Here is a 21,707-nt window from a genome sequence, read left to right on the forward strand (position 1 = left end):
AGCGATCAGGTCTGAATCGGACCCAGAGTTTGTTACCATTGGATTCTATTCTGAGGGAGAGCGTGTGTGTGATGTCTGGCTGGGATCATGTGGTGAGTAAAAATGGCTGCTCCCAGTTACTTTTACCCCTTGTTATAGTGGACTGTGAGGTCCACAATTAAGCTACTTCTGGTGCTGACACTTAGATGGGGCTGATAACATACATTACTGTCAACACAAATAAGATGTATATGCTGAAGGCATTACATATAAGACATATGCTGAAGGCATGACAGACTGTGCCCACATATGACTATTAATAGATAATTGTGTCCAGGCTTGGACTGGCCCACAGGGGTACAGGGGAAACCACCGGTGGGCCCCACTGCCTGGGGCCCCTCCTCCTGCTCTAAGGATCAGGTTCTAGACTGTGCACTTGAATTATACATTATACATATGTTACCTTATACTGGACTATGGTGTATTTTCTACAGTGCATTGCTGATATTAATCTGTTATTAATCTGGTACATTATCATGCATACAGCAGCTGAATTTACTGTATTAATTTATGAAGGGGCCCAGACATTGCACTCTCTAATGGTTAGTCAAACCAATGAGGTGGCAGACCACACCCCCTCTGCAGACTGGCCACACCCCTAAAAATGGGCCTCTACCATTGCATTCCCCCGGTGGGCCCTACATGCCCCAGTCTGACACTGATTGTGCCCGCTTATTAATATTATTAATATAAACGTGTAACCATTGTAGTGTGAATGAAGATTTTTTTTCCCTAGAACATAGTGGCCAGAGGTACCAGCAGTAGCCTAGGGCTAATTAACATAGGGATGAGGAATCTATATGAGCAGGGGTTTGATCATTTGTTTGGGCCCTGCTTCCCCACAAGAGGTCCTGTACCGTATCACACACTGTTACAGAAGTATAGAAAAGGGACTTATTTACATTATCTCTTTATTTCTAACTGCCAGAATAAAAGGATGAAAAAACTTCAGTTTCAATTAGAGATGTGTGGCGGGCACTTTTAGTGTTTTGGTTTTGGATCTGATCCCTGCTCGTGTTTTAGATCTGGATTGGTTTTGCCAAAACCACCCTTTCGGGTTTTGGTTTTTTATCCGGGTGATTTAAAAAAACAAACATAAAAACAGCTAAAATCACAGGTAATTTTGATCCTACTGTATTATTAACCTCAATAACATTAATTTCCACTCATTTCCAGTCTATTCTGAACACCTCACAATATTGTTTTTAGGCCAAAAGGTTGCACTGAGGTCGCTGGATGACAAAGCTAAGTGACACAAGTGGGTGGCACAAAGATCTGGCCCAATAGTGGCACTGTAGTGGCAGACAGAATGGCAGTTTTAAAAACTAGGCCCCAAAGAGCATATAATGCAAAGAAAAAAAAGAAGTGCGCCGAGGTCGCTGGATGACTAAAGTGAAACAAGTGGGCGGCACAAACACCTGGCCCATCTAGGAGTGGCACTGCAGTGGCAGACAGTATGGTGGTTTTAAAAACTAAGCCCCAAAAAGCACATAATGCAAAGAAAAAAAAGAGGTGCAAGATGGAATTGTCCTTGGACCCTTCCACCCACCCTTATGTTGTATAAACAAACCAATAATTTCAGTGATAGGGTCTGCCACACAGCCGTGGCTGAAATTATTAGTTTGTTTGGGCTTCCACAAAAAAAGAAGCAATCAATCCCCCCACCAAACAAGAAGCAGTTAATCACTCCTTGCACAAACTGGCTGCACAGAGGCAAGATGTTGTCCTCATCCTCCGATTTCTCAGCCCTTTCAGTGTGTACAGTACATCCTCCTCCTCCTCACAGAGTATTAATATGTCCCCACTGGAATCCACCATCACAGGTCCCTGTGTATTTTCTGGGGGCAATTGCTGGTAAAGGTCTTCCTGGAGGAATTTATAATTAATTTTGATGAACATCATCTTCTCCACATTTTGTGGAAGTAACCTCCTATGCCGATCGCTGACAAGGTTACCGGCTGCACTACACACTCTTTCTGAGTACACACTGGAGGGGGGGCAACTTAGGTAAAATAAAGCCTGTTTGTGCAAGGGCCTCCAATTGCCTCTTTATTCTGCCAGTATACATATGGACTGTCTGACATGCTTACTCAGATGCTGTCACCGATATAATCCTCCACCATTTTCAATGGAGACAGTATCATATGAAGTGAGAGTAGACATGTCAGTAATCATTGGCAGGTCCTTCAGTCCGGACCAGATGTCAACACTTGCTCCTGACTTCCCTGCATCACCTCCAGCGGGTGGGCTAGGAAATGGTATCCTTTTCCTCGCACCCCCAGTTGCAGGAGAAAATGAAGGACGAGCTGTTGATGGGTCACGTTCCATTTGAGTTGACAATTTTCTCACCAGCAGGTCTTTGCACCTCTGCAGACTTGTGTCTGCTGGAAAGAGAGCTACAACATAGGCTTTAAACCTAGGATCGAGCACGGTAGCCAAAATGTAGTGCTCTGATTTCAACAGATTGACCACCCTTGAATCCTGGCAAAGCGATTGATGGACTCCATCAGCAAGTCCCACATACTTAGCGGAATTGCTCCATCTTAGCTCCTCCTTCAATTTCACCACCTGCTTCTGCAAAATCCTGATGAGGGGAATGACCTGACTCAAGCTGGCAATGTCTGAACTGACTTCACGTGTGGCAAGTTTGAAGGGTTGGAGAACCTTGCACAACACGTAAATCATTCTCCACTGCGCTTCAGTCAGGTGCATTCCCCTTCCATTGCCTATATCATAGGTGGATGTATAGGCTTGAATTGCCTTTTGCTGCTCCTCCATCCTCTGAAGCATATAGAGTGTTGAATTCCTCCTTGTTACCACCTCCTGCTTCAGGCGATGGCAGGGCAGGTTCAGTAGTGTTTGCTGGCGCTTCAGTCTTCGGCACGCAGTGGCTGAATGTCGAAAGTGGTCTGCAATTTTTTCCCCCGACAGCATCTCCTGCATGGCCCTATCATTTTTCAAAAAATTATGCACCACCAAATTAATTGTATGTGTAAAACATGGGACGTGCTGGAATTTGCTCAGATGTAATGCACGCACAATATTGGTGGCGTTGTCTGATATCACAAATCCCCAGGAGAGTCTAAGTGGGGTAAGCCTTTGTGCGATAATGTCCCTCAGTTTCTATAAGAGATTGTCAGCGGTGTGCCTCTTACGGAAACTGGTGATACACAGCGTAGCCTGCCAAGGAACTAGTTAGTGAGATGCTGCTACTGGTGTCGCTGCTGCTGTTGTTGCTGCAGGAGGAAATACATCTACCCAGTGGGCTGTCAGTCGTGTAGTCCTTAGTTTGCCCTGCTCCACTTGTCCACATGTCTGTGGTTAAGTGGACATTGGGGGTAATTCTGATTTGATCGCAGCAGGAACTTTGTTAGCAGTGTGGCAAAACCATGTGCACTGCAGGGGAGGCAGATATAACATGTGCAGAGAGAGTTAGATTTGGGTGAGTTATTTTGTTTCTGTGGAGGGTAAATACTGGCTGCTTTATTTTTACACTGCTATTTATATTGCAGATTGAACACACCACACCCAAATCTAACTCTCTCTGCACATGTTATATCTGCCTCCCCTGCAGTGCACATGGTTTTGCCCAACTGCTAACAAAGTTCCTGATGTGATCAACTCAGAATTACCCCCCATTGGGTACAACCATATTTTTCAGGACACTTTTCTTAATGTCCCTGTACAGTCCAGGAATCGCTTTCCTGGTGAAGTGGAATAGAGATGGGATTTGGTACCGGGGACACAGTACGTCCATCAACTGTCTAAATCCCACTGCACTAATGGCGGATACCTGACGCACGTCTAACACCAGCATAGTTGTTATGGCCTCAGTAATCCGCTTTGCAACAGGATGGCTGCTGTCATATTTCATCTTCCTCGCAAAGGACTGTTGGACAGTCAATTGCTTAGTTGAAGTAGTACAAGTGGTCTTCGGAATTCCCCTCTGGGATGTCGATCGACTCCCAGCAGCAACAACGGCAGCAGCAGCAGTAGGCGTACCACTCAAGGATCCTCCCGAGGAATTCCAGTTAGGTGAGGACTCCTCAGTCATGCCAGTGACATGGCCTGCAGGACTACTGACACTCCTAAAAGAGGAGGAAATTGACATTGAGGGAGTTGGTGGTGTGGCTTGCAGGAGCTTGGGTACAACAGGAAGAAGGGATTTAGGTGTCAGTGGACTACTTAAGCTCTTACCCAAAGTTTCTGAACTTGACAATGACTTCTGATGAATGCACTGCAGGTGACGTATAAGGGAGGATGTTCCTAGGTGGTTAATATCCTTACCACTACTTATTATGGATTGACAAAGGCAACACATGGCTTGATACCTGTTGTCCGTATTAGTGAAAAAATAATTCCACACCGAAGAGGTGTTTTTTTGGGGTATTTTGTCCAGGCATGACAATGTGCTTTCTCATCCCATGGACAACAACTGTCTCCACTCGTGCCTTATTCAAACAAACCACATCACCATCAGAATCCTCATCGTCAACTTCCTCTTCAGCGCCAGCTACACCTATATCCTCCTCATCCTGGTGTACGTCTACAGTGATAGCCTCAATCTCAATATCAACAACTGGACTGGCGGTGCTCTTCCCAGCACTTGCAGGGGGCATGCAAATGTTGGTAGGAGCCTCCTCTCTCCATACAGTCTTAGGAAGGTCAGGCCTAGACATTGCAACTGCGGACACACTTGGATGCTCCTTGGGGATTTGTGATATCTCTGAACGCACAGTTGTATTTTCCTGTGCTTTAACAAGCTTACATTTTTCAAAATTTTTGAGAGGGAGGAGTGCTTCCATCCTCATGAGAAGCTGAGCCACCAATCATGAACATAAGCCAAGGCCTTAGACTTTCCTTGCCATGTCGTGTCGTGAATGGCATAGTGCCAATTTTACGTTTCTTGTCAGATAATTTTTTTTTTTCCTGATTATTCATTTTTGCTTCTTAGATTTTACATGCACTCTATGACACTGGGCATCTGCCTTAGCATACAAGAGCAGTGTGCTTTTAATTTTTTTTTTTTTTTTACTTTTTTTATTGAAGCATGAATAAAAACATGGAGATCATATAACATTTCAGTACAGTATAGGTGCAATCTAACGTTGACATACCATCAACAATGTCTCAGGGAGTCAGACATCAATTATCATTTAGTAACAAAGAGAACACTGAAATAGTACTTAAAAGACTTAATATAAAAATACAAAAGTACCAATCGAGCCCTTAGTAGAATGTGTGGCAATCACCTCTCAGCCCAAGAAATAAGATAAAGCATTCGGGAAAATGGGTCAATCAAAAGTAATGGGGGGTCCCCATCTAAATTGCGGAGTCCATACCATGAGGTCAGACGTAGGCTTTTATGGATTCCCTCCCATGTTGATATAGATTGTGTTGCAATGTAGCTTTCCCATACATCAAAAAATGGACCCACCTGACATTCCTTATCGAACATGGGCCCTCATTCCGAGTTGATCGGTCGCAAGGCGAATTTAGCAGAGTTACACACGCTAAGCCGCCGCCTACTGGGAGTGAATCTTAGCTTCTTAAAATTGCGACCGATGTATTCGCAATATTGCGATTACTAACTACTTAGCAGTTTCAGAGTAGCTCCAGACTTACTCTGCCTGTGCGATCAGTTCAGTGCTTGTCGTTCCTGGTTGACGTCACAAACACACCCAGCGTTCGCCCAGGCACTCCCACCGTTTCCCCGGCCACTCCTGCGTTTTTTCCGGAAACGGTAGCGTTTTCAGCCACACGCCCCTGAAACGCCGTGTTTCCGCCCAGTAACACCCATTTCCTGTCAATCACATTACGATCGCCGGAGCGAAGAAAAAGCCGTGAGTAAAAATACTATCTTCATAGTAAAGTTACTTGGCGCAGTCGCAGTGCGAACATTGCGCATGCGTACTAAGCGGATTTTCACTGCGATGCGATGAAAAATACCGAGCGAACAACTCGGAATGAGGGCCATGGTTTCCACCCAGTCCATTCTAAAGATGTTATGAAGCTTTTCCTTATATAGGGAGAACGAATGGGGATTAGGATGAATCCAAGTTTGCTAAATTGTTTTTTTAGCTGCTGAACTTATGGCCAGGAGCAATTTTCTCCCCCCTTTAGTAATACGCTGGGATTTTGAAGGCAAGCCAAAAATGGCCCACTCCGGGGAAAGAGGGACGTTATCAATGTAGTTTCTGCCTCTCGTTTAATCTTCATCCAAAAGCCTCTAATTATTGGGCAGTCCCAAAAGCAATGAAACAAATCTGCGGAGCTTCTAGAGCATTTGGGACAGCCATCAGAAGGGATCAAACCCATAAGAAACTGTCTATTTGGGGAAAGATATGTTCTATGTATAACATTATAAAACAGTTCCTGATACATACTTGAAGACAAAAGCTTACAAGAAATATTAAGAAATTTCTAAAGGTCTTGAGTTGAGAAAGTAGGGAAGTGAACCAGCCATTGCCTCATCCCTGATTGTATGTTAGTATGATCTATAGGGTTATCGAGAAAGGTGTAATGATAAGAAATTGCCTTTTTTTTTGAGAGGGCCCTTTCCGTATCAAAATATCTAATGGGTTGTCCCAATCTAGACTTTTGAATTCTCTCAGCACAGTAGCCACATAATGTTGGGCCTGTAAAAATGCTACTGGGTAAGATTGAAGTATTTCATACCTAGCCACCGCTTACAAAAAAGTGAGAGGTCTTTTGTCTTTAAGATGTATCAAATTCCCTATTGAAGAGATACCTCCTACCCACCATAAGGTGAAGGGGTGAGCCGCCATGCCACCCTGGAAGCCCGGATTTTTGAACAAGGGGAGGTGAACCGAGAACTGCATATGGAGCCCACTCTTATGTCTCAAAATATGCCAGACCTTTCTCGTATTCCACATAAGAGGATTATCTCGAAGAGCAGATGGTATATCTTGGTCATGGACGTGGAGAAAACTAGCGGCACTTAGGTCTCCCAAAAGTTGAGACTCAAGTATTGTATTTACATAAACATTAGTGCCATCAGGGCCGGATTGACCATTGCCTGTGTCGGGGAGGTCCCCGGTGGGCCGAGTGGCGTGCGGGGCCGCTTGTCATATGAGGCTCCGCCCCCCCTATGTGTCACCCTGCGTCGCCAGCAGCTCCAGCAGTTATAGGGAGCACAGCCCCTACCTGTGGAGGCCGAGGTCCGCGTCGGCGTTTGGCGCGTTCAGCAGGAGCGACTGTGCAGCAGCGGGTCCTGCAGCAGAGCCGGCCCCAGCCCTAATGCAAACTGGGGCTGACTTCGACTTCTAATGGTGCTGGGCACAGTGGGGCAGATCCTTACTGCAGCGCCACCACCTCCTCTCCCGAGCTCCAGCCTGCAGCTTGCTATGGTTTTTTTTTAAAAAAGGGGGCGTGGCCACTGGGGGGTCCGTGATTAGGCCACGCCCCACCTTTGCCTGGGGTCAACTGATCGTCTGTGTGGCCCGTTGCCTGCCTGCCTCCCTCCGTGCTGTCGGGACCTGGAGGTAACATTTGACTTATATGTATGTATGCCTGCATACATACATATATGAGCTTGTGTGGAGGGTGGTGACTCCAGGGAATGGGGTGGGAGAGTGTGTGTGGTGAATGGGATGTAATATGCTGTGTGTGTGTCTGTGAAGTGTCACCCCCACCCCCAGTGTTCTGTGATGTGTCACCCCCCTCCCCAGTGTTCTGTGAAGTGTCACCCCCCAGTGTTCTGTAAAGTGTCACCCCCCCAGTGTTCTGTAAAGTGTCACCCCCCTCCCCAGTGTTCTGTGAAGTGTCACCCCCCTCCCCAGTGTTCTGTGAAGTGTCTCCCCCCCAGTGTTCTGTGAAGTGTCACCCCCCCCAGTGTTCTGTAAAGTGTCACCCCCCAGTATTCTGTAAAGTGTCACCTCCCTCACCAGTGTTCTGTAAAGTGTCACCCCCCTCCCCAGTGTTCTGTGAAGTGTCACCCCCCATCCCCCAGTGTTCTGTGAAGTGTCACCTTCCCAGTGTTCTGTGAAGTGTCACCCCCCCTGTGTTCTGTGAAGTGTCACCCCCCCAGTGTTCTGTGAAGCGTCACCCCCCAGTGTTCTGTGAAGCGTCACCCCCCCAGTGTTCTGTAAAGCATCACCCCCCCAGTGTTCTGTAAAGCATCACCCCCCCAGTGTTCTGTAAAGTGTCACCCCCCAGTGTTCTGTAAAGTGTCACCCCCCTCCCCAGTGTTCTGTGAAGTGTCACCCCCCCAGTGTTCTGTAAAGTGTCACCCCCCCGTGTTCTGTAAAGTGTCACCCCCCAGTGTTCTGTAAAGTGTCACCCCCCCAGTGTTCTGTGAAGTGTCACCCCCCTCCCCAGTGTTCTGTGAAGTGTCACCCCCTCCCCAGTGTTCTGTGAAGTGTCACCCCCCCAGTGTTCTGTGAAGTGTCACCCCCCCAGTGTTCTGTGAAGTGTCACCCCCCAGTGTTCTGTAAAGTGTCACCCCCAAGTGTTCTGTGAAGTGTCACCCCCCCAGTGTTCTGTAAAGTGTCACCCCCCCAGTGTTCTGTGAAGTGTCACCCCACCAGTGTTCTGTGAAGTGTCACCCCACCAGTGTTCTGTGAAGCGTCACCCCCCCAGTGTTCTGTGAGGCGTCACCCCACCAGTGTTCTGTGAAGCGTCACCCTCCAAGTGTTCTGTGAAGCGTCACCCCCCAGTGTTCTGTGAAGCATCACCCCCCCAGTGTTCTGTGAAGCGTCACCCCCCCCAGTGTTCTGTGAAGCGTCACCCCCCCTCAGTGTTCTCTGAAGCGTCACCCCCCCAGTGTTCTGTGAAGCGTCACCCCCCCAGTGTTCTGTAAAGTGTCACCCCCCTCCCCAGTGTTCTGTAAAGTGTCACCCCCCAGTGTTCTGTGAAGTGTCACCCCCCCGTGTTCTGTGAAGTGTCAACCCCCCAGTGTTCTGTGAAGTGTCACCCCCCCAGTGTTCTGTGAAGTGTCACCCCCCCAGTGTTCTGTGAAGTGTCACCCCCCAGTGTTCTGTAAAGTGTCACCCCCAAGTGTTCTGTGAAGTGTCACCCCCCCCAGTGTTCTGTAAAGTGTCACCCCCCCAGTGTTCTGTGAAATGTCACCCCACCAGTGTTCTGTGAAGTGTCACCCCACCAGTGTTCTGTGAAGCATCACCCCCCCAGTGTTCTGTGAAGCGTCACCCCACCAGTGTTCTGTGAAGCGTCACCCCCCCAGTGTTCTGTGAAGCGTCACCCCCCAGTGTTCTGTGAAGCATCACCCCCCCAGTGTTCTGTGAAGCGTCACCCCCCCCAGTGTTCTGTGAAGCGTCACCCCCCCTCAGTGTTCTCTGAAGCGTCACCCCCCAGTGTTCTGTGAAGCGTCACCCCCCCAGTGTTCTGTAAAGTGTCACCCCCCTCCCCAGTGTTCTGTAAAGTGTCACCCCCCCAGTGTTCTGTGAAGTGTCACCCCCCCAGTGTTCTGTGAAGTGTCAACCCCCCAGTGTTCTGTAAAGTGTCACCCCCCCAGTGTTCTGTGAAGTGTCACCCCCCAGTGTTCTGTGAAGTGTCACCCCCCCAGTGTTCTGTGAAGTGTCACCCCCCCAGTGTTCTGTGAAGTGTCACCCCCCAGTGTTCTGTAAAGTGTCACCCCCCTCACCAGTGTTCTGTAAAGTGTCACCCCCCTCCCCAGTGTTCTGTGAAGTGTCACCCCCCATCCCCCAGTGTTCTGTGAAGTGTCACCCCCCAATGTTCTGTGAAGTGTCACCCCCCCAGTGTTCTGTGACGTGTGTAACCCCCCGTTATATTAGTGTCACCCCCAAATTGTTCTGTTATTGTGTCACCTCCCAGTGTTCAGTCACTGTGCCCCCCCAGTGTAATGTTAGCGTCACCCCGCAGTGTTCTGTAACTTTGTCACACCCACCTCTGTGTGTTCTGTCTCAGTCACTGTGTCACCCCCCCCCCATCTTCCTGTCTGTGTCTGTGTCTGTACAGGTCAGGGCCGTAACTCGGTGTGTGCCGATGGTGCCTTGCCCATAGCGCAAGTGCAGTGAAGGCGCACCATATGGCAGCACACCCCTACCTACGGCTGTTTTGGTCAGTGATGGAGTAGTGAAATTTCTGCTGTCCGCCGGTGCCTGCCTTTGTAAGCGACGGGGAGCGCGCCATTTGATGTTACCCGTCGTGCGGTAATTCTGGCTGTGAGCTCCGCCACCACCTCTGAAGTGGAGAGGGAGTGCTACTTCAGCCACCTGGTCCCGTATAGGAGCCGCCGCTGCCTCTATTGATGCCGCCAGGGAGACCCGCCGCCGCCACCTCTGAAGTGGAGAGAGAGAGCACTCCTTCAGCCGCCTGGTCCCGTATAGGAGCCGCCGCTGCCTCTACTGTGACACCCACCACAGCCCGGGCACTGGAGAGGCGACTGTGAGCACCAGTAAATGAGTGTCTGCGCCTGGTAGTCCTGGATGCCGCATCGCCCTAACAGGTGACTTGAGACACACACACACACACACACACACACACACACACACACACACAGACACTCACTCTCACTCTCTGTTGCTGTAATATGTAACAAAGGGTGACTCTGCTGCTGTAATGTGTAAAATGGGACTCTGCTCCTGTAATGTGTAAAATGGTACTCTACGTGCCGTACAGTGGCGTAACTACTGCCCCCGCAGCCCTCGCGGTGGCTTGGGGGCGAGGGGCTGCGGGGGCGCCACTGATTTAGCACAGATTGACATGCGGACGAGCGTCCGCATGTCAATCTGCTCCTACGAACCCTCCCTGCCGTGTTGGAGGGACACGGAGGGCACAGCGTGCGCCTCTCCTGTGTCCCTCCTGCATCATCTCCGGCGGCCGCGGTTCTAATAGAAGAAGTGCCGGTTCGTGAGCCAATCAGAGCTCACGAACGGCACTTCGTTTATTAGACCCGCGGCCACCGGAGATGATGCAGGAGGGACACAGGAGAGGCGCGCGCTGTGCCCTCCGTGTCCCTCCAACACAAACCAGCGGGGGAGCAGCGGCGGCGGCGGGGGAGGGGGTATATATGGCACTGGGGGGGGGGATATCTGGCACTGGAGGCATATGTGGCACTGGGGCGGGTGGGGGAATCTGGCACTGGGAGCATATCTGGCACTGGGGGGGGTAATATCTGGCACTGGGGGCATATGTGGCACTGGGGGGAATATCTGGCACTGGGGGCATATGTGGCACTGGGGGGGGAAATCTGGCACTGGGAGCATAGCTGGCACTGGGGGGGGAATATCTGGCACTGGGGGCATATGTGGCACTGGGGGGGGATATCTGGCACTGGGGGCATATGTGGCACTGAGGGGGAATATCTGGCACTGGGGGCATATGTGGCACTGGGGGGGGTATATGTGTACCTGGCACATAGGGGGGGGCTATATTGTGCACTGGGGTCATGTGAGTACCTGGCACCGTGGGGTAATATCTGGCACTGGGGACATATGTGGCACTGGGAGCACAGCCCTAGCAACAAGCACTACCCCCTAGCAACGAGCATGACACCCAGTGCATGAAACCCCTGGCAACGAGCATGACACCCAGTGCATGAAACACCTGGCAACGAGCATGACACCCAGTGCATGAAACCCCTGGCAACGAGCATGACACCCTGAGCATGAAAACCCCTGGCAACGAGCAGGTAATTTAAAAGTAATTAGAAGCCTTACTGTAGGACTTAATGTGTAATGGGCATTACGGTGTGTGACATAATGTATCACGGACATTGCGGTGTGTGTCATAATGTGTCACAGGCATTACGGTGTGTGGCATACTGTATCACGGGCATTGTGGTATGTGGTATAATGTCTCAGGGTCATTGCAGTGTGGCATAATGTATAACGGGCATTGTGGTGTGTAACATAGGGTATAACGGGCATTGCGGTATGTGTGAGGCATTACGGTGTGTTGTATACTATATCACGGGCATTGTGGTATGTGGTATAATGTATCAGGGGCATTGCAGTGTGTAGCATAATGTATAACGGGCATTGCGATTCCTGTCATAATGTGTCAGGCATTACGGTGTGTTGTATACTATATCACGGGCATTGTGGTATGTTATATAATGTATCAGGGGCATTGCAGTGTGCAGCATAATGTATAACGGGCATTGCGATTCCTGTCATAATGTGTCGGGGGCATTACGGTGTGTGGCATAATGTGTCGGGGGCATTACGGTGTGTGCATATTGTGTAATGGGCTTTATTGAGTGTGGCATAATGTCTAAGGGCCATTGCAGTATGTGGCATAATGTATACTGGGCATTACTATAAGGAGGAAAAATTACAAATAATGTAAGGGGCATGAATCAGGATTATTTTTCTTTCCAGTGGTGGCTAACGTCTGGGCGTGCAGGTTGGAAAACTGGGGTATAACGTAGTCTTTTCCTGCAATGCCACGCCCCTTTATGTGAAGCCACGCCCATCCCAACGAAGCCACACACCCTATTTTGCACATTTATCCCTTTAATAGTGCCAATTATGGGGTATGGGGGGGCGCCGAAGAATTTTTTGGCTTGGGGGAGAAAAATTTCTAGTTACGCCACTGGTGCCGTACTGTGCAAAATAGCTGCCGTACTGTGTAAAAGGGGACTCTACCTGCCGTACTGTGTAAAAGGAAGCTCTGCCTGCCAATACTGTGTAAAAGGGAGCTATGTGGACATGCCCCTTCCCCATAAAGCCACGCGGGTCAACCTGCCTCACAGGCACCATGCAGGAGCAATGCCTGGCATGCGCTGTCTCTTCGGCACGCTGTCCCTTTGTGAAGTATGGGAGGGAGGGCGCAAATCTATAGTTTGCAGGGGGTCGCCAAACACCCTAGCACCGGCCCTGCCCCTATAAGTAAAGTCTAGATCCGCCACTGGTATAAGTCTACTCTGACCTCTGCCTGCACTGCGCTCCTGGCCACCACCAGACTGTAATGTCAGCCTGTCTGCAGGGAGGGGGAAAGAAGCTGGAAGAAATGGTGACATGGAGCCTGCCCTGACTGCAGCAGTCAGACAGATCTCCATGTACTACTATCAGGTACTGCAGTTTGTGGGACATTTTTTTAAAGATTGAGAGCTGTAGTGCCAGTGTAACATGGAGATCTGGATGGGGGGGTGTAACAGTATGCAGAAGAGGAATACTCTCAGTTCAATTTCCTCCAGCCCACTTTGCCCGGCCATGAGAATTCTTTAGTGCAGCGATGTACTGTAGCCGCAGCTCCAACACAAATAGAAAGGACGGCAGTTTAGGCGGCGCTAGACTGATACCCTTAGCCTGCCTCCCCCAGTCCCCCTCCACTGGTGCTGCACTGCGGAGGGAATAAGGAGCTGGTGGCGCACTGAGAGCAGACACCACTGAGAGATGAGGCAAGTGGGGTGGGGGTGACATTTATTATGTGTAAAAGGGGCACTGCTTCCGTGGACATGTGTATAAGCAGCACTGCTACAATGGCCATTAATATGTGTATAAGCGGCAATACTACCGTGGGCATTATGTGTATAAGCAGCACTGCTACCGTGGGCATTATGTATACAAGCGGTACTGATACCGTGCCAATTATGTGAATAAGCGTCACTGATACTGTGCCCATTATGTGTATAAGCGGCACTGTTACTGTGGGCATTATTATGTGTTTAAGCGGCACTGCTACCGTCGTCATTATGTATACAAGCAGTACTGATACCGTACCAATTATGTGAATAAGCGCCACTGATACTGTGCCCATTATGTGTATAAGTGGCACTGTTACTGTGGGCATTAGTATGTGTTTAAGCGGCACTGCTACCGTTGACATTATGTGTTTATAAGCGGCACTGATACTGTGGTCATTATTATGTATATAAGCGGCACTGATACTGAGCCCATTATGTGTATAAGCGGCACTGATACCATGGCCATTATGTGTATAACGGCACTGATGCCGTGGGTATTATAATGTATGTAAGCAGCACTGATACCGTTTCCATTATTATGTGTATAAGTGGCACTGTTGCCTTGGGTATTATTATGTATATAAGCGGCACTGATACTGTGGGCATATGTATAAGGGGCGTAACTGTGTAGCATAGCGTGAATATGGGGCACCACTCTGTGGTGTAATATGAAATAGAGGCACTATGGGGGTCATTCCGAGTTGATCGCTCGCCACGGTTTTTCGCAGCGCAGCAATCATGTCAAAAAGGGGCTGATCTGCGCATGCGTATGCACCACAGTGCGCATGCACGTCATACGGGTACAACAGCCGACGTGCGTTTGCACAGGATCTAGCGACACTTTGTGTCGCACTGGCGGTCGCAAGAAGATTGACAGGAAGTGGGAGTTTCTGGGTGTCAACTGACTGTTTTCTGGGAGTGTTTGGAAAAACGCAGGCGTAGCCGGGCGTTTGCAGTGCGGGTATCTGACGTCATTACCGTGTCACTCGTCGCAGCATTCATCGCGCAGAATAAGTAACTACAGGGCTGGTCTTGTTTTGCACAAAATGTGTTTGCAGGCGCTCTGCTGCACAGGCGTTCGCACTCCTGCAAAGCGAAAATACACTCCCCCCGTGGGCGGTGACTATGCGTTTGCACGGCTGCCAAAATAAGCTAGCGAGAGCGATCAACTCGGAATGAGAGCCTATATACAGTGTAATGACAATAAGGGGGAAATTCAAATGTTTGAAAAGTCCGTTGGGTGTCTGTTTTTTCCTGTCTATTAGATAGGAAAAAACAGACACCCAACTGACTTTTCAAACAATGGAATATCCCCCTAAGAGTGTGCTACTGTGTTGCATAATTTGTATTGGGGGTACTGTTGTGTGGCCACGCCCTTTCCATGTGATGCCGCACACCTTTTTTATGACACGCGCCTTCTGCGCGAACTGTTTCTTTAGACGAGGGATGGGGAACCTTTTTTCTACCAAGGGCCATTTGCATATATATATAAAATCCTTCGGGGGCCATACAAAATCATCAACTCAAAAATTAGCCTGCCCCCAGTCAGTAGTTATGCTCCCAGTCTCTTGTTATGCCCGATTAAATTTGCCCCCAGTCAGTTGTTATGCCCCATTAGATATGCCCACTGTCAGTTGTTTTGGCCCATTAGATATGACCCATCAGTTGTTATGCCCCATTAAATATGCCCCCTGTAGTTATGCCCCATTAGATATGCCCCCTGTAGTTATGCCCCATTAAATATGCCCCTGTAGTTATGACCCATTAGATATGCCCCCTGTAGTTATGCCCCATTAAATATGCCCCCTAGTAGCGCCGCTTACACAAACACACAAACACAGACACACACATTAAAAGGAAAAAAAAAACACAATGCTCACCAGCCCTGCTCTTGCTTCCGGACCGCTGCCCTCCCTCTCCTCGGAACTATGGGAGAGATGTCATGACGTCTCTCCCATAGCGCCGCACAGCCACACATGTACACTGCCTGAGCCAGAAGCTGGAGCTCAGGAGTGAGCTCCTGCCGCCGGCTGCTGCTGAGCCGGGCGCCCGCTGGTGGTAAAATCTCAGCGGGCACTCGGCATCTCCTCTCGTTTAGGTGAGCTTGGCTGAGCCAGATCAAGTGGCTTTGAGGGCCTTATATGGACTTCGGGCCTGAGGTTCCCCACCCCTGCTTTAGACAGTATGGGGGTTAGGGCACAAATTTGTAGTTTACGGGGGGGGGGGGGGCTAACACCCTACCATCGCCCCAGTCTCTGCTTAATGGGAGGAGAGTCGGTGGCGGGGGAAAATTAGTTCCACCACCTCTCCAGAATCACTTTAAGCCCTGGTAGGGACAGATAACACACAAAGAGGAGGGGAATGGGGAAGAAACTGGAGACAAGAAGGTTAACAGAAGGTGGAAGACAGGTGATTGATAGATGAAGGCATACACACAGATAGGGAACAGACAGCAGAAAGTGGAACAATTGTCAAAGCATGGGGAAGCGAATTGCTCAGAATTGTTCACCCAGTGGAGATGCAGTAAAGGTAGGGTCAGGTGGTACAGCAGTAAGCTGTGCCCCCTATTTAAACAGGGTGGCTCATGCTTCCAATTGTGGCTGTCCCATTGGCGCAGAAGCCCTGCATCAAGTGACTGTCCGAAGCTTGGCAGATAAAAGGGGAGAGAGGAATAAACTGTGCAGAAGGAGAAAGGCAGAAGGTGGTCCGTGAATAGACAGAAGGAAACATGCATAAGGGAGAATGATATAGCTGTGAAAATGAGAAAAGAGGGTCTGGGATAAACATGCAGGAGATGGACTGGGAGGGAGGAGGAGACGCATGCAGAAGATGGACTAAGAGAGCAAACACATGCAGAAGATGGACTTAGTGGGGGAGATAGACTAAGGGGTTCATTTAATTCAACGCGGATTGGATAGCACCGGGAGGGAGCTTCTGGAGCTATTCAATGCAGCGCGATGCTAAGTCTGAGAATACACATGTTCCTGGACTAAATAAGGTGTTTAGTCACGAGAACGGGCATTCTCCGACTAAACTGCCTCGCCGTGGTGCTGTTTGCACGGCGTTAGGTCACAAAGCAGCATTGCGGACCTGGTTTTGTTGAATTTCGTCTCGCACCCTTAGAAGGGTGCAAGAAGAAATCCTCCAGTCAGGGACAGCATCGCTCTGAATTTAATAGCACCAGGAGCTCCCTCCCAGCGCTATTCAATCCGTATTGAACTGAATTGACCCCTTAGAAGCAGAGAAAAATGAAGGAGATGGACTGAGAGATGAGTGTGCAGAGAATTAAATGTCACCCCAGTTTTAATTTAACTACTCCTGCTACAACACAATACTTTCTAAACTTTTAATGTGTTAGGTCCAGCTAATTTGAAATTGCTCTGCAATTTGTCAGTGTAACTCCGCCTACATTAAATTTTGAAGTAATCCTGCCTACTTTGGTATTGGCTCCGCCTGCAGTTGGTTTGGTGCCACCCACGAGGCCACTTCTAGAAACCTTTCCAGGGCCACTTTTGTTTCCCAATCCGTCCCTGAGTGCCATGTATGCAATCCACTAAATATCTTAAGTGGGCTGCAAGGCTATAACGTACCACATCTGGGAAATTAATGCCGCCATGTTCCCTGGTTTGGCATAGTTTAATAAAGCTAATCTCATAGCTACTAGTGTCACGGGGATCGAGACGGGGATCGATTAGTCATAAGTTGGCGATTCACTAATTGAGGGTTGTCATAGTAAACTGGTTGTCCATCTACCATCACCCGAAGTTTTGCTGGGTAGAGCAGAGCAAAGTGTTGTTCATGGTCGTGGAGATAACGACAGATCTCCGAGAACACTTTACGCTTTTGAGAAACAGTCGCAGAAAAGTCTTGGAAAATTAATATTCTATGGGTTTTAACAGTCAATGGTTGTGAGCTACGGTATTGAGTAAGGAGTTTTTCCTTGACTCTGTAATCTAGGAATTTGGCTACAAACTGCCTGAATCTACCCTGGGCACCTCTCTGGATCGGACCAAGTCTATGGGCCCTTTCAATTTGGGGCACTGGAAAATCTCCACCAAGACCCAGTGCTGATGTGAGGTCAATACCGGGATTCCCATAGATCTAAGATTGTACCTCCTGTTGCGGTTCTCTAGATTATCGATTTTGTCTTGGAGGGCTTGCAGAACATTGGATTGTGAACTACCCTGTTGTTGAACAGTATGCAAGGAATCCTCTACGTCACTGGTTCTCTGTTCTAGGGTGTCCAGGCGAGTGGAATGGGAGTCAAGCCTAGCTAAAGCTGCATCTAATTTAGTATTTAAGTCCTCAAGAGGCTTATTCAAATGGAGTAAGATAATTTTGGACATTTCTTTCGCCATTTCAGCTAATGGAAGAGATTCCAAAGGGATAACCTGTAGGGTAGCAGGTGTATGAGAATCTTGTGAGTGATCTGAGACACACGCAGGGTGAGGTGAAACCTTTTTATCCCCCTTGTTCTTGTTTCTAACCATGTCTAAGGTAGAGGGAGATTGATGTGATGCCGACAATTTGTCCACAAATTTATCCATACCCTACCCAGGGCCGATTAATAAGAAAAGAATCCCCTCAATTACTCGTGTAGGATTAGTCAGTTGAAACAAAAATTAACACCTGAAAAGTGCAAAGAAGTGACACATGAACATTGATAAGTATCCTTTAGCCCCCCATTCTAATGACTTTCTAAATCACATGACTGATTAGTAGTCTAGAACTGAGTCACCACAACGGTTGACCAGGAATGGGAGCCAGCCACTGCCAAAGGAGGCAATGTAAGTTTGAATTTAAACTTTGAGCACTAGAGGCAATAAGTGTGACACATTTGCATACCACAAAATGGTGTGTTTCATACACTTACAAAAAAAGAGAAAGGAAAAATAAAATGAAAAAATAAATAAAAGGGGTGATATTCTATGTGCACCTGTAATGAAAGAGCAGTATTACCGGCATACTTCTGGAAATTACAATCTAGTATTTGAGAAGCAACTGAGAACGGCTGCAGTGTAGCAATCGACCTATGGCTGAGCTGACTGAGAGACTGTGGAGAGTAAAAGAAAATGATATTCTATAACCTTACAGCCAAACAGCCCTCAGCAAGAACACAGATAATCATAAAAGTTCCAGTGGCAGCTGGGCGATAAAGTTCTCAGTCACAGTAAGTGTACCACAGGTGCTGAGGTCTCCCAAAAGCAAATTAGGATATTAGGGGTAGTAACCAGTAAACTCAGATGGGGTCCAAAGCGTGCTGTTGATATCTAGAGGCCACAGCAATCACCCACATAAGTCGGGAAGATGTGATGATAGTAGCACTGCACTGTTGGAGTTCTGGGGAGCTGAGATCCGTGAGCCCTGAATTAGACAATACTGTAACTATGAGTACGGGTCAGGCTGTGTTTGTTGCCTCAATAGTTGTGTACGTACGTGTTTAGAGATAAATATAAGATGCCAGGGGAAGCACTGCCCTGTATGTAGGAAAGTGATGGGGTCTACAGTGAGACTGCCGGAGGGTGGACAAAGGGAGCAGGAGACCACCCACCCCAAAGACTCAGACGGCAGGCAATAGAGGGATCCCCGGCTGGATCTCCTATAAATGGCTACAGGGGGTGCGGGTAGGAGTGCGCTGAAAGAACCACGCTGTTGGCCGACAGCTCCGCTCTGAGCATCCCACCCTGTGGTCACAGAAATTGCAGGTCGGAGGCAGCAGGGCACTGTAATGCTGGGAGTGAGGACGTAAAGGACACACACCCCCACAGGCTGCAGGGATGCCTCTGCCCCGTAGAGCAGGAGAGCAGCAGTCAGTAGCAAGCGGGGAGCTCACCCCCACCAACGATGAGGGAACAGCAGTTCCGGCAGGAGAGCGCAGATCTGATTCACCACCACCGGCGGGAAGGGGGACAGCAGCTCCGGCGGTCCTGGCACTGATTGTCGGGTAGGCGAAGGCAGGAGGGTACGGGATCCGCTGCCGCGTCGGGAAGAAGAAGACTGGGTCTCCAAGCACAGGTAGGGAGGCTCCGCCCCAATGATGCAGGGGAGAGGAGGTCGTCAGTGGGCTGTGATCGACACCCAGTATCCTCTCCATGGGTCCCAGCGAGTGTCGTCACGATGGCTCCGAATCCCGACAGGCTGGAAGGGGGAAGCCCTCCACACTCCGGATCCCCACTCCGATCAGTCCCCTGAACGATGGGGGAAACAAATCAGGACCCTTGTCCAAGTAACTGTGGGGTAATATACCACGCTGCGGTGGCAATATGGCGCTAGGTAGCTTTCGCGCCTTTAGGCTGCAGATGCGGCCGGACTCCGGGGAGAGAAAATATTGCTCCGGGCTGCAAAACGATATCTCCAGTAGGGTCAGTAGTAGTTCCCCTCGTCCTGGGAGAAGTTTAAGCAAACTCCAGGAAGCTTTGCATACAGTAAAGCGTGACTATTCGAGACGCCAGACCCAGAGCTGTGTTAAAATGCGGCCATCCCTGATGCCCCGCCCACCGGAAATCTGCTTTTAACTTTTACAGGGCCAGCAGCACCCATATATTTGACAGCGTACAGCAATGTGCTTTTAATTTTTAACAACTGCACCTCTGAATTTTTACAACATACAGGGCAAGCAGTACCCATATATCTTACAGTATACAGCAGTGTGCTTTTAATTTTTAACAACTGCACCACTGAATTCTTACAAAATACAGGGCCAGTGTAATGTTATTTGAACAGTAACACCCCTATATTTTACAGCATACATCAGTGTGCTTTTAATTTTTAACTGCACCCCTGAATCTTTACAACATACAGGGCCAGCAGCCCAATATTTTACAGCATACAGGAGCAGTGTGCTTTAAATTTTTAACTGCACCCCTGAAGCTTTACAGCATACAGGGCCAGCAGCACCCCTATATTTTAAAGCATACAGGAGCAGTGTGCTTTTAATTTTTAACAACTGCACCTCTGAATTTTTACAGCATACAGAGCCAACAGCACCCTTATATTTTCCAGCATACAGGAGGACAGTGTCCCTACACCCTGTACAACACAGTGACAGCCAGGACTGCAACACCCATGTACAACTGCAGCACATGAAACACCAGTGACAGCCAGGACAGCACCCCTAACACAGCACAGGTACACCACAGTGACTGCAGCAGCACCCCTATAGAGCACACACTAACCCCTCCTGACACCACCACCCACAGAGAGACAGAGGTCTGTCTCCCTCACTCTCCAAGTCCGGAGTGAAAATGGCGGTGACGTGCGGCTGTTCATATGGGATCCAAAACCCGCGAGAATCTGACAGCGGGATGATGACGTCTTGCCTCGTTCTGGTTTCCGAGGCTGGCAGGAAGTCCCGGGCCGGACTGATCCGGGCTCGGATGGGATGTTCGGGAGGGGGGAGAATCCGGGTCTCAGGGAACCGAACCCGCTCATCTCAAGTTTCAATAAACCTCACTTTGGTAAAAATACAAACAGGTCTTTACAACATTTATAATATCTGCTTTCATATTTACATGCAAAGAAACATGATTACTTAATTTCAAATGAGAAAATAGAGTCTTTGTACAAATGGCTAAGTGGAAAATACAGCCTTGTGATATTGGGGAATATCTAAAAACCTCAAGATCTTACTTCAAACACAATAGTTTTCAGCAACCACATCTACTGGTTTTGGGCGAGAAGCCTTGTCAGCTGAATGCTAACGGGAGCCAGATAACTTTTCGCAGGACCAAAACTTGGGAGGTCAAATAAGAATTTTAAAGCCAAATGGTTATAGAATACTGTGTTGAATCAGTCAGTGAAACAAATCTACCAGTCTTTGGCAAAACATCAGCAAAATGGAGACATTAAAAAAAATAAAAAATACACCCACACAATCGATTTTCCACCTCATTTCTCAGTCCGGGTTATTAAGTCAACATAATAATTTTTCCTTCTAACTCACATTAAATCTCAGTGTATGTCCATCATCTGCTTTAATGATCTGGGGAAAGCATCGTACAGATTTAAAAATGAGTTTGGAAGGACAGAAATGGAAAAGTGCAGCAAAGGCATATTTTGCATATATCCTCAGCTAGAAATAGGGGGTTATTCAGGTCGCATCGATATAGTCCTGTTGCCGGCGTCACTGTGCATGTGCAGATCCTGTCCTGCGTGTGTGCACCCAGCCGATGTGATTGGAACGCATTGGCTGTGAACGCCTCTGCTTGATTGTCAAGCAGAAGCGTTTGCGGGGTGGGCGGGGGGCGGCGAAGGACTG

The sequence above is a fragment of the Pseudophryne corroboree genome, chromosome 7 (assembly GCF_028390025.1).
Source record: "Pseudophryne corroboree isolate aPseCor3 chromosome 7, aPseCor3.hap2, whole genome shotgun sequence".
NCBI classification, from domain to species: domain Eukaryota; kingdom Metazoa; phylum Chordata; class Amphibia; order Anura; family Myobatrachidae; genus Pseudophryne; species Pseudophryne corroboree.